Source organism: Rhinolophus hipposideros (genome assembly GCF_964194185.1).
Source record: "Rhinolophus hipposideros genome assembly, chromosome: 2".
NCBI lineage: Eukaryota > Metazoa > Chordata > Mammalia > Chiroptera > Rhinolophidae > Rhinolophus > Rhinolophus hipposideros.
In genome coordinates, this window is record NC_138048.1 from 45,430,388 (window position 1) to 45,443,267 (window position 12,880).

The 12,880-nt window shown below is 38.5% G+C and overlaps 1 pseudogene across 1 annotated transcript; it reads right to left on the minus strand.

Annotated features, from left to right (window-relative positions):
* Positions 1 to 310: 310 nt before the first annotated feature.
* LOC308510068 (ribose-5-phosphate isomerase-like) lies at positions 311 to 1,788 on the minus strand (annotated as a pseudogene). The gene is made up of 2 exons: positions 1,745 to 1,788; positions 311 to 1,234 (listed from the first exon to the last, which is right to left on the minus strand). The product of its transcript is annotated as a ribose-5-phosphate isomerase-like (transcript).
* Positions 1,789 to 12,880: the final 11,092 nt, after the last annotated feature.

Sequence of the window (12,880 nt, forward strand, 5' to 3'; positions counted from 1 at the left end):
TATTAATTGAAGAGTTGAAAAAAAGAAGTGAAAGCAGTATCTTGTCCCATAACATCCAGGATGCCCTCTGTCCCCTTTGCAATTTATCAAGTTCTTTTTTTTAAAGTAAACATATATATGTTTGTATCTCTGTTTTTTTTTAAAGGCATTTAATAACAATACTTCAGAAGACTGGATTTAACTACCCAACACCCCAAGCCTTCTCGCTGTCCGCCTGGCACAAATACATCAAGCCAAAGGCTCCTGGAGTGGCATATCCACCTCTGCTGTGGGGGAGGACTGGAGATGGACTCACTCCACTCCTGTAGGGTCAGTAGAAAGGCTTCTCCCTCATGGTCACAAGCATCCTGCCTCCCGAGGCAGACTCTCTTAGCCATGTTGATGAATAGGCTTGTGTCCCTCACACCTGGCACCATTTTGACAGCTGTGTTCACTTCACTCCATTTGTGCACCCGGTCAAACTTCCAGTCCAGGATAAAATTCCCATTAGCTGTCACCACAGGACCTGCCTTTGACAGCCATTTGAAGTTCAGTCACGCCCCCCAAACTTCTGAGTCACTGCGCAGCTCACTGGGACATAAGCCATTGGGATGACCTCGATGGCAATTCCCTTGTACCACCAATCCCCAAGGTTCTTTGAATCATTTCTGAAATCAGCAATCACAATGAAGCTACTTACAGAGCCAGCGCAATCTTCTCCCAGGTCAGGCTGCCTCCACCACCCTTGATGAGATTGAGATCAGCGTCTACTACATTAGCACCATCCATGGAGAGGTCAATCACTGGGTGCCGTCCCAGGTCACTGAGAGTTAAAGTGTCCTGCAGGATGAGCTGAGGGGCCTGGAAGGAAGTGGGAATACAGGTGAGGTTCAGATTCTCTTGTTTCAGTCTTTCAGCTATTCGCTGCACAGCATGGACAATTGGAGATTCACTTCCAATTCCCAGAACTTGGTCATTCCTCATGTGGTTCTCCACCACCACACAGCCCGCCTGCTTCTTGGCTTCCTCGGCCTTGGACATCATGAAGGGGGTGGGAAGATGCAGTTGGCTTTCCTGTCGCTGGTGTTTGTTCCGCCAGTGCGCTGCAGCTGGTGCAAAAGGTGGCTCCCCAACTGCTCCTACCTCTGCGGCTCTCCAACTGTTCCCACCTAGGCCAGAGGCCGTGCCCCTCGCCCACCCAGGCAATAGGGCCAGGATCCACTGATAGAGGGCGCTGAAGGTCCCAGGGCACTGCCTATCAAGTTCATTAGTCTACTGTTTTGTGGATAACTTTTATTATTTATGACTTTGTGTTATCCAATCTCATTTAAACTACTTTCCAAGAAAAATGAAATGAAATGTGGTTTATATTGATTTAATAATAAGGTTTCTAATATTTTTTCTTTCTATTTGTAAGTTCTATTAGAAAAACAGTTCTTTAAAATCGTTTTCTGTCTTTTTCTTTATTGGTCCATGTAGAGCAGGGGTGTCCAAACTTTTTTCAACGTTTTTTACCATGGGACATATGCGCTAAAATACTCAAACAGCCGGGCCACTCACTCGAGGTGAAGTACATATTGCCTCACCTGGTTTATTTAAGTTAAACTAAATATATTTTTGGAATTTGCTGCGGGCCAATTAACAATGGATTGCGGACCACAGTTGGCCCGCGGGCTGCAGTTTTGACACCCCTGATGTAGATGTTTCAAACTGACATGCAGAAGGAGTGTATCCAGAAGACCAGCTTGCTGACCAGGGGACTCACAGATCTGCTTGAACTTGATGAATATAGTCTAGCCCGGTGTCCATTCTTCTTACTGTGTTTATTGTGTTCTCATGTGTCCATTTGTAACTCAGTTGCCCTCTAGATATGTGCATACTGTTTTCTGACATAATTAATTCTTATTAAAAATACATTTTATAGACAGAGACTTTATAATTGTATTAATTGAGGAGTTCAGATATACTAATTAGAAAGTATAATAGATATATGAAAAGATAATTTATAAAAGAGGAATTACAACTAGTTGACAAACAAAGGAAAAGGAATCAACAGTTTTAGAAACTTTCTCAGCTAATAAAAAGGAATATTTTGAGTGACAATACTTATTACTAGGAAGATCCATAGGTGCTGGTATACTCACACATTAGATTTGACCATAGAAATGAGAACAACTGTTTTGTAAATAACTTGGCACTCTGCATGAAAATTTGTGGGGAAAAATGTCATATCTTTTGTCAGTGTCTTACTTCTGGGACCCTAACCTAAGAATATAACATGGAAAAAATATGCAAGGAACATATTAATAATGGCTTTATAGCAGTGAAAACGCTAAAACTACCTGAATGTCCAACAATAAGGGAATAAATATTTAAATTATAAAACATCCACTGAAAGAATTTCTATAAAAGTTATTAAAATTGATATCAATGAAGACTATAAACATGGGAAAATGTTAAGTTAAAAATATAGTTTAAGGACACAGAATAGCAGGTTTAGTGCTAAAATATTATCACAAAAATATAAAAAGAAAAATCTGCTTATGTAATAAAATTTTGAAACAAATAATAAAAAATGCTAAAGTAATTTTGCAGGTTTGAGAATGAGGGTTTCCTTTGCTGCTGATTCCCCCCTCCCTATTTTCTACTTTTCTTTAATCATACTTATTTTCTATACTAAGAAAATTTACAGTTGGTGAATATTTATTAGGCATTTACTATGTGTTGGGCACTGTGCTACTTAGGTTTTGGAAATGTAGAAGTAAAGAAGAAGACAGGTGTGGCCCCTGTTCTCACAGACCATGGCTCAAGAAACTTTGGATATTTGGAGTCATTCTTGACTCAACTCTCCGTTTCTTCCATCATACCTCACAACTTATCCATCAGGAAATGCTGTTTGACTTTAATTTCAAAATAATAATTAAAATCCAGTCATTCTCCAGTATCCTCACTGTAACATCCTAATCCAAGTCACCATCTTCTGCCTGTGTTACTATTACAGCCTTCTGATGGACAAAATAATGTCTCCCTCCTCCATGTCCTAATCCCCAGAACCTGTGACTATGCTACCATATATGGTAAAAGGGACTTTGCACATAAGATTAAGTTAAGAATTTTGAGATGGAGATATCCTGAATTGTCCAGTGGGCTCACTGTGATAACAACAGTACTTTAATGGGGAGGCAGGAGGGCCAGAGTCAAAGACGATACAATGAAGAAAGCAGAGGTCAAAGTGATGTGATTTTTGGAAGGAAGCCGCAAGTGGATCAGTGGGAGCAGCCACTAGAAGCTGTACAGCACAAAAGAACAGATTCACCCCAAGGGCCTCCAGATGCAGTCACGCTGATGCCTTGATTCCAGCCCTGAGACCCATTTCAGATTTTTGAACTCCAGGATAGTAATATAATAAATCTGTGCTATTTTAAGCCACCATCTTTGTGGCAATTTGTTATAGCAGCAATAGGAAACTAACACTAACCTCCTAATAAGTTTCTTCACTCTTATCCAGCTTCTCTACACCCTGTTCTCAATTTAACACCTGCAGTGACCTTGCTAATGACAAAGTAATGTTACCCTAGTGCTTTCCATTTCACTCAGAAGAAAAACCGAAATCTTTACAATGAAATACAAGGTCTCACATGATAGATCTCCTATTCTTTTTGACCCCATTTCTTAATATTCTCACTTCCCTGATTCTGTTCCAGTCAGACTGGCCTCCTTGGTATTCACCAAGATCCAGGGATACTCCTGCCACAAAACCCTTACACAGGTAGCTTTCTCTACCTAGACTGTCTTGTCCCCAAACACTCACAAAACTATTCCTGCTGTTCTCCTCAGGCCTTTGTTCAAATGTCATCCATCAATAAAAGGTACGTCAGCCCTGGTAGTTAATGAAGCAATCTGAACCTTTATTCCCCGTACTCCACTCTTGCTCTATTTTTATTTTTATTTACAGCATATGTATCACCTTCTGACATAGTATATGATTTATTTTATTGTGTTTCCTATTTATTTGCTACCTACTTCCCCCCACACAAACACACACATCAATACACACGAACATAAGCTCTCCAAGAACAGGGATTTAGTCTGTTTCATTTTCTGATATACCCCAAGTGCTTAGAATAGTATCCAGCACATGATCAGTGCTCAATTAATATTTACTAGATAAATAATTTTAAAAATTAGTGCCTTTTAATTTTCTCAAATGAAAATTTTTAAGCAATTTTAATTATTTATTAATTTATTCAAATCACTAAGAAAAAGAGTAAGTTCCTAATAGGAAAATAGCAGATTTACAATTTATAAGGGAAGATAATAGAACTAATTAACAAACACTTGGGCAAAAATTCAAATTCTTAAAACGTTAGTAGGGTACTTTCTTTTGCTTATTAAAGTCCATATGCAATAAAAAGTTATTGAGAACATTTTAAATACTGTGATGGTTTTGAGTTTCTGACAAATTATTCAAGTTTTCTATGGCAATATTGAGCCTTATTCATGCTCTGTGGAACTCCTGGCCAGACAGTTATTATATTATTTTCTCCTTCTTGGGTTTTACAGCTTTAAGGTAAGGGTTCTAGCTCCTTGTCTGATACACTGGGATAGACTTTTCCTTCAATTTTTGCTGCCCACCTTTAGATGTGATTTGTGGCCCATTCAAGTAGTCAAACATGTACATGCTGCCTCTGGAAAGTGAAATCAGTTGCGCTTTCTTCTTCACTTTATTTTTTCTTTTATTGTTCCTTGTCATTTCTGGAGTGTCACCAATACCATTGGAAAGATAATGACTACCACATACCATAACATTAACAAAAGCTACCTGAATCCCATGCACTGAAGTGAGCTCTCCAGAGTTTACGACAGGTCCTGAGGCCTGATGGATCACTCCACACATGATTTAGTAATAAGCTTGTTGACAGGCGTAAAGAACAGCTCTTCTCCATTTCAGAAGATACAAAGAATGGGTCCTTGGGCATGTAAGGGTATATTCCATTTCAGTCATCTGATCAGAATGCTAGTGTCTCTATTTTCCCCATTTTGACCACTTCGTTAACTCCAATTACAACAAAGATTGCTTTGTTTAGAGAAATAAATAAACCCTGACACTCACTCTACTCTGGGGTCAAGTAATCTAGGACTGTTGACAATATCCACTCACTCCCATCATAAGACCAGAGCCATCACAACCTCCTCTTTGTTCACAGGGATGAAAAAGTGCTTGTTTATTCAACAAACATTTATTATATACAACTAAGTGCTCCAAACCTGATGATGCCAAGAAGAATAAGAAACAGCCCCTATGTTTAGAGCATAGACTGCAGCAGATACAACCAAGAAAGTACCAGGCAATTTACAGATCAGCATTAAAAATGTAGTAAGAGAAGCTCATGTGCCCTGGATATCATGGAACAAAAAGAAAGGACAATTAATCCAAATGATTGGACAGAGCAGGGGTCAAGACAGAGAAAGTAGAAATTGAATCCTCCAGGGCAACTCAAATCTTGGCAATGAGGGATAAAAGGAAAAGAGATGAAAAGGGGAAGAGATTTAAGAAGACTGAGCAAAAGCTGGGAGTAGGCAAAAACATGGAACCAGACACATTCAGGAAGCTGTAAGTGATTTGGTATGGTTGGAATGTAGAGCAAAAGAAAACGTGGAAGAAGATGGTGCCGGGCAACTAGGCATAACCACATTATGAAGGCATATATACCATACTAAGTATTTGTTTTTTATCTAAAAGGTACAAACTCTTTTCTTTAATATTTCTGTATCACCAAGTTCTCTCCCCTTTGTTTATGTCATATTAGACATTGGAGGTTGGTATATAATGATCAATCCAGAGATTTTATTTCCAAGCAGAATTTAATATTGTCCTTTCTAACCTTGAAGTAGTTATTCAATTTATTCAATCATTCTTCAAAAATAACTGCTTTGCTAATACATATTTGCTAATTACAGTAGGTGTAGATAAATAATGCTTTGATTTGATGATGTGTAAATGTTCAAATTTTCTCCATGCTCTTTGGCATTCTTTAGGTCAATGGTTGCTTTATTATTTCTCAATGTTTAGATTTATAGGCTTTAGTTTTCATTTCGAGGCTAAGTTTCAAAACTAGTTCAATCTAATAAAGTATGTTAATAGACATTAAATTTTAGGTCCTACTCCATTTATTAACAGATAGTTTTTAACGTGGGTTTTCTTTTCCTCTAGCTAAACTGCATTTCTATGAGAAGTGGGAGAGATTTCCTATTATTTGTCTTTTTATTATTACTTTATTTTTTGCCTAGCATTCATTCATCTTATTCCATATTGACCATTGAATCTGGTACAACAGTGCACTAAGCCAAGGTTAGCCTCTTTTGAATTCAATCTCGTCTCTGCAAATAACTAACTATTTGATCTTGAGCAATGTACCTTTCTCCTCATCTGCAAAATGAGAGTGTTAGACTGGATCACCCCCCCCCCCAAAAAAAAAACCCTTCTAGCTGAGAGATTTTATTCTTCTACCTAAGCATTATTATAATGTAATGGGCCTCATCATTCTTCATTCCTCTATTTATCTCACCTGTACATTTCTTCACTCATAAATCTGTATCCTTCACTTGGGAACTCTCCTGATCCATGGACTGGTGCTTCCTGGGGGGCCAGGACTGAGTCATCTATTTATTAGGTGACCATTAGAAGCACCACTGAAGGGTCTCAGCCAGTAGGAGATACTCAGTGACCCTTTGTCATGACGAAAGCATAGTAGGAGTTATTATGAGTCCCTTGTGGTATTATGTGCTTTCATGTCTCTTGTTGTGTGTTTTAGATATCACATTTTTATTTTTGTTCCAAAAGAAGCAGTCTTGTTTCTTTGTTATTATAAAGCCGATAAGAGAATGTTCGGTTTCCAAGTCATACACTCTTGTTGCTTCTGTACCATCTGCTCTCAAATATCCAGGACAGGTTAGCCTGCCTTGACCCAGAGTTAAACTGCTATGACCCAAACGGTGTGACTTTAGAAAATGAAACCCATGGTGCTGTTGAGCTAAGTTACATACAAGTGCAAAATCAAACCATACTGCACAGCCCACATGTCAGCATTGTGGGCTTCAGGTGACGTCCTCATTAGATAAATTTCAACTTCGATTCCTTCAATCGGCTTCTCTTTCCCCCTTGTCTGCTAATTTGAGCTAACTATTTCAAGTCTGCCTGCCTATGCCTGCCTCCACTCTCTGGTTCTTGTGGAAATAGAAAATCCCACCCCCTAGTCCCAATTTAGGACAACTCTGAAGAGCTCTCTCAGCCTCAAAGTTCCTTACAGATTTCACCAAGGTTTTTGTTGTGACTGTATCGCGATGCAATGTGTCCCTCTGCCCAGGCCAGATTTCTTTCTTTTCCTATGCGTTAATCCCCAAAACACTTATTAATAAAATCCTTGCAGTCTAAATGATGCTGCAGTGTCTGCTTCCCATAAAACCCACCCTGCAACAAGGACAGAAGGAATGAAAAAGCCAAAGCTAAATGAGGAAAAAAAATGTAATCTGCTCAGGCTTCCCTGAGAGGCCACGCTTTGAACACTATAACTTACCTTTTCACAAGCGAGCTAGTGAGCTCACAACTAGTGAGCTACATCACCATGTATAAAAACTAGAAGTGTCCCAGATGCTCATGATATACATCCCTTAGGTCCACCTAATTTCAGTCCAGACTTGGTGAGGCCCTGGTCCATAGCTAGTATCCCACATGACACACAAAGCACTCAACTACATGCAATTGCAACTTAGAAGTGTGGGGGGGTTAAACATCCCCAGTAGCAGCCTGCCCTAGTAGAAGATAAGCGTTGGTAAAGAGAGAGGCTAACCTTCCATCCTCTGGTAGGACAATTATGAGGTAAATTCTACACTCTTCCAGCAACAGAACAGCAATCCAACAGGACTGAGCCTTTGTCTCCACATATTAACGTACTAGGGCTGCCGTAACAAAATACCATAGATTGGATGGCTTAAAAAATAGAAATTTTCTTTCTCACAGATCTGGAAATTAGAGGTCCAAGATCAAGGTACCAGCAGGCTTGGTTTCTTCTGAGGCCTCTCTCCTTGGCTTGTAGACAGCGACTTTCTCTCTATGTCTTCACATGGTTTTTCCTCCATGCATGCACAGGTCTATGTCCTAATCTTTTATAAGGACTAGTCATATTTGATTAAGGCCCACCTACATGGATTTATTTTATCTTAATGACTTCTTTAAAAGTCTTAACTTCAAATATAATCACATTCTGAGGTACTGGGAGCTAGGATTTCACCATACTAATTTGGGGGTAGGGGCACAATTCAGCCCATAACACCCCAGTAACTAAATGGATGCTTAATCAGCATTTCCCCTTTCCCTGTCTCACTCTTCCCCTCCCACTTTCTACTTCTGTGGATCACCTGCCAAATAAACTAAGAAACCTCACCTTTGTGTCAGGTCAGTTTTCAGAGGAACTCAACCAAATATCTTAATCTCTGACCAACTAAATTAGTAGCTCCCTGGGGAACTTAGGAAAAGGTTGGACATAAATAGTTCTTGCCTGGAAAACATATGAACCTTCTCTATCAACAGTATATCATCAATTCTGCCTGCACCTTCAAGTGAAATTTTCTAGGCACTTTGAACTAAAAATGAGAAATTGAGAGAACCAAATAAGGTAAAGACACACACACAAATCCACCGGTCTGCCTCAACCCTGTCAGCAAAATTAAGTTGACAGAGGGGAAAGTCATGCAGATGCCTTAGCAAGAGAAGAGAGTGTGTATCTGGTAGCACAGGGCAGTGATATTCCCATGTGGGACAGAGCAAAACAACTCTAATAATTCTGAGCATAGAGCCATCCAGGCAGTTTATGAGAATTTTCCAAAAGGAGAAAAGTAGGATCCATTACCTTTTGGGTCCAGAATATTTTTCATTGAAATACTCTCATCTGAATTTTGAAAGGACAGGTATGTTTTAAGGTGAAATACTATGGATTCTCTTCATCACCTTTTGTCCTGCCATGAATTTCTATTTTCTTTATTTGAATTCTATAAGCTGTTAGCCTAAAGATGGTCACTTTACCTCTAAAAAGCTTACCTAAGTTGATTTTTAAAAATAATCTACTAATCAATGTGAATGGCCTGTGGGTGTATATCGGTTAATGAAGATTGAAGCAAACAAACCAAAACCTAAATAACCACAATAGTTTCATTTCATGGTAAATGAACCTGACATGCTCCATGCTCTCAAAGGACATAAATAAGAAGAGCTATGATTTAATCATCATCCCCTCTATATCAGTCTCTTTAAATAATTATCATATTCAGTATCTCTAAAACCTTGAAACATGGATATTTTTATTCTCCATGTTTTTAACATGAGCAAAAGGATTTGGAAAATATCAGTTAACTAATAAGTGGCATAGCTGGGATTTGAATCCAAACCTGATTGTAAATCATTTTACTTCTAGTGATTCTCAATCAGGAATGGTTGCTCAAATTAATTGAAAGCTTTTACCAGTTGCAAATGCCATGGTATGCATTATATATATATATATATATATATATATATATATATATATATGTGTGTGTGTGTGTGTGTGTGTGTGTGTGTGTGTGCATGGTATGCACATATATATATGTGCATAATATACATATATCTAGAGAGAGAGAGAGATCGAGAGAGAGAGGTGCGTCAGAGACTTAAATGTAAAGGCTAAAATTAATCAACTTTCTAAAAGAAAACACAGAAGACTATAATTGTGACCATTAGATAGGCAGACTTCACAACCAAGATTCAAAATTTACTCGCCAGTAAAGAAAGGAATAACAAATTAGATTCATTAAAATTACAATCTTCTGTTCATCAGAGGCAAAATGAAGACAGTGAAATAGTAAGCAACAAACTAGAAAAAGATATCTCCAATACGTATATTTAAAAAAAAGAGTCGGATGCAGACAATAATCATTTGAAAAGGTGTTTATCTTTAATCATCATAGGAAAGCAAAATAAAGCCACTATGCACCTATTTGAATGACTAAAATTGAAAAATCTGACAAATACCAAGCGTTGGTGACACTACAGAAAAACAGGGACTCTCGTACAGAGCTGGTGAAATTGTTAAATGCTAGACTCACCTTGAAAAACTCTTTTTCAGTATTTTTGAAAAACATGAATATACCCTAAAGATGCGGCACTTGTAATTCCACCTGTGGAAATACACCCAACACATGCAAGCGCAATGCCCACCAAAAAACCTATGCAAGAATGCTCATAACAGCTTTATCCATAATAACTAAACACTGTAAATAACCCACGTGCTCGTCAAAGGGATAACGAAGCAACAGACTGTGATCTACCCATACAATGCAATACTATACTCGTACAACAATACACAACAAATTACTGATACAGGAAATTAATGGATGAATCTCACAGATACAATTTTGAGTGAAAGAAGTCAGACACAAGAGTAGTCTTTATACAAATCATTTATATAATGTTCAAAAATAGGCAAAATAATCCATGGTGAAAGAAGTAAGTTATCCTGGAGAAAGGTGGCTTACTGATTGAGAAGATTAGTTTTACGGGATCTGGGAATCTTGATTTTATCTTAATTTTAGCAGTGGTTACACCTGTATGCATATGTATATGTTTATGTATACCTACATGTGTATAAAAAGATCATGACCTTTACACTTAAGATTTATACACTATTATACATAAATTATATTTCAATCTTTTTTAAAAAGGAGTATAGTGGCTGGATATCTTCTCTAGGCTGACAGAATCAGAAGCAGAGCTGAGGGAGGGGGGAATACAAGTGTATATTTTTTCAAAAAGTTCCCCATGTTATCCAGGTGAGTCAAATCACCTTTATCCTTATACTCAGGTACTTAAGCACTGTGCAAAGAGTCAGCCCTCATGGGAACAAGTGCTGGCTCTGCAAGTAACAAGCTGAGTAACCTTGGATAACGCAGCCGTGAAAAGAAGGGTCTGGACTAGATGAGATCTCAGGTCCCTTCTCACACTAACATTGTAAATTCTGTGACATAAATCTTTACCAATTGACCAGCACACACAAATAAACCCAGTATTAAAACCTAGGGGAAGTAGGTCGTTGAGTAACGTGATATAATTTCAATTATGGCTGCTCAAAAGTTCTTTCACTCTAAGTGTATTTTACATACTATCTTAAGACATTCAATCTTCTGTATTATGGTTATGCGCGGGTTGAATGGCAAATTCTTAAAAGATGACAACACATTAAGCTATTACCAGTCATTAACAGTTCATTATGGATGTGACAATAAATCATTTTCAATTTGATAGTTGCCTAAAATTCTTTAAGAACAAAATGTAGGACGAAAGGCAGTTCAGTGTATAGTGGAAAGAACACAGAACTGAGAAACGGAAATCTGCTTTCTACTCACATTTATACTACAAATTGACTGTGTACCTTTGAATCAGTCCTTTCCTGCCCCTGGACCTCAGACCATGCATCAGTAAAATGTGAGGATTGGAATACATAATCTCTAAGTGTCATGAAACCATATAATTCTATGACTCTTCTTAGGTCCTGATATAGGAACAGTGAAAGGTAATCTTGAATTCTGAATGAAGGCACTGGTTTCCTGCTCTTTTGAAAGAGAGAGCCACATAAGCTAAGGACAACAGGAGGCCATGAAGAACACTGAGATCGAGTTTGTTGCTGTTGTTATTGTTTTAAGTCCAGTTTGAGCTCTTAGGTGAGGGCAGGGGCCATAACATTACCTTTGTGTATGTGTTGCCCAAAGTGATTGCCACTTACAGAATACTATCTGGTGGGGGACTGGGGTGAAGTGGGGAGAGGAATACACTGGCTTTATTTCTTAGGACAATTCACATAGGATGTGTTTATAAATCACAATAAAAGTGCAGAGGGCAGAATCAGCTGACCAACCTCCAGAAAAAGAGTCCTGATGGGCAACACTCCCTTGTTCTCTGCCCGCTCATGCACCAGCTTTGTTCATCCCCTCAAGAGGGTGCCCTGGGACTGGGACTGGCAGAGGAAACCAGTCATTTCACAGGGCTTGGGAAACAGTGACAGGATTGGATATGAGCCCTCAGTGATAAGACAACTCAAATGAGGGGAATCCAATAGGCACCTAGAAGAAATGCTAGAGGGGAAAATTCAAGAGAACAAAGAGGTGCATGTGGTTTATAGGGGCCATCCTTTGTGAAAAGGGAGAAAAAAAAGTCAATCACAAGAGAGCCATTGAACTATGTAGAGGAGCCCAAGAACTTCACATTTGATTAGCACAATCATTCCTGTTTTCCTAATGAGACTGGAGAGGACCAATTTTATAATGATGAGGCTCACTCAACATCAGGAGTGTTTGAACTTTGACTTCCTTACACCAAATAGATCATCTCAGGGCAATGGCTGGGATGTCTGGTTTTGACAACTGAAAGATTTATAGAAAACACACAGTCTTTCACTTGGGAAGTCAGCCACTACTTCATTTTTCATGACCTTTTCCAGGAGTAAAAACTGCTAACCCAGGAGTTACTGGGCCAGGAAATACAATTCTATGGACACAAGTTTCCTAGGAACTGAATGGAAACCTACAATTTCAAATAGTCCAGGAAATAGCAATTCTACTAATAATGATGACAGGTTGCCACTGATCTTAGCTGAATAGGGGACTCACCCAAATCTGTAGCGGGGAATCTCCCTTTATAGAAACCCGCCTATTCTCATTTGCTTTTTTTATCATTATTATTACATAATAATTGCTTTAATTATGATTTTTTTTAATTCAAGAATTCTGTGAACTCAAATAAACACAAGAAAACAACACAAGTTCTTCCATCAAAATAAGAGCTGAGCCAAGGTTCAGTTAATAACGTACTGGAGAG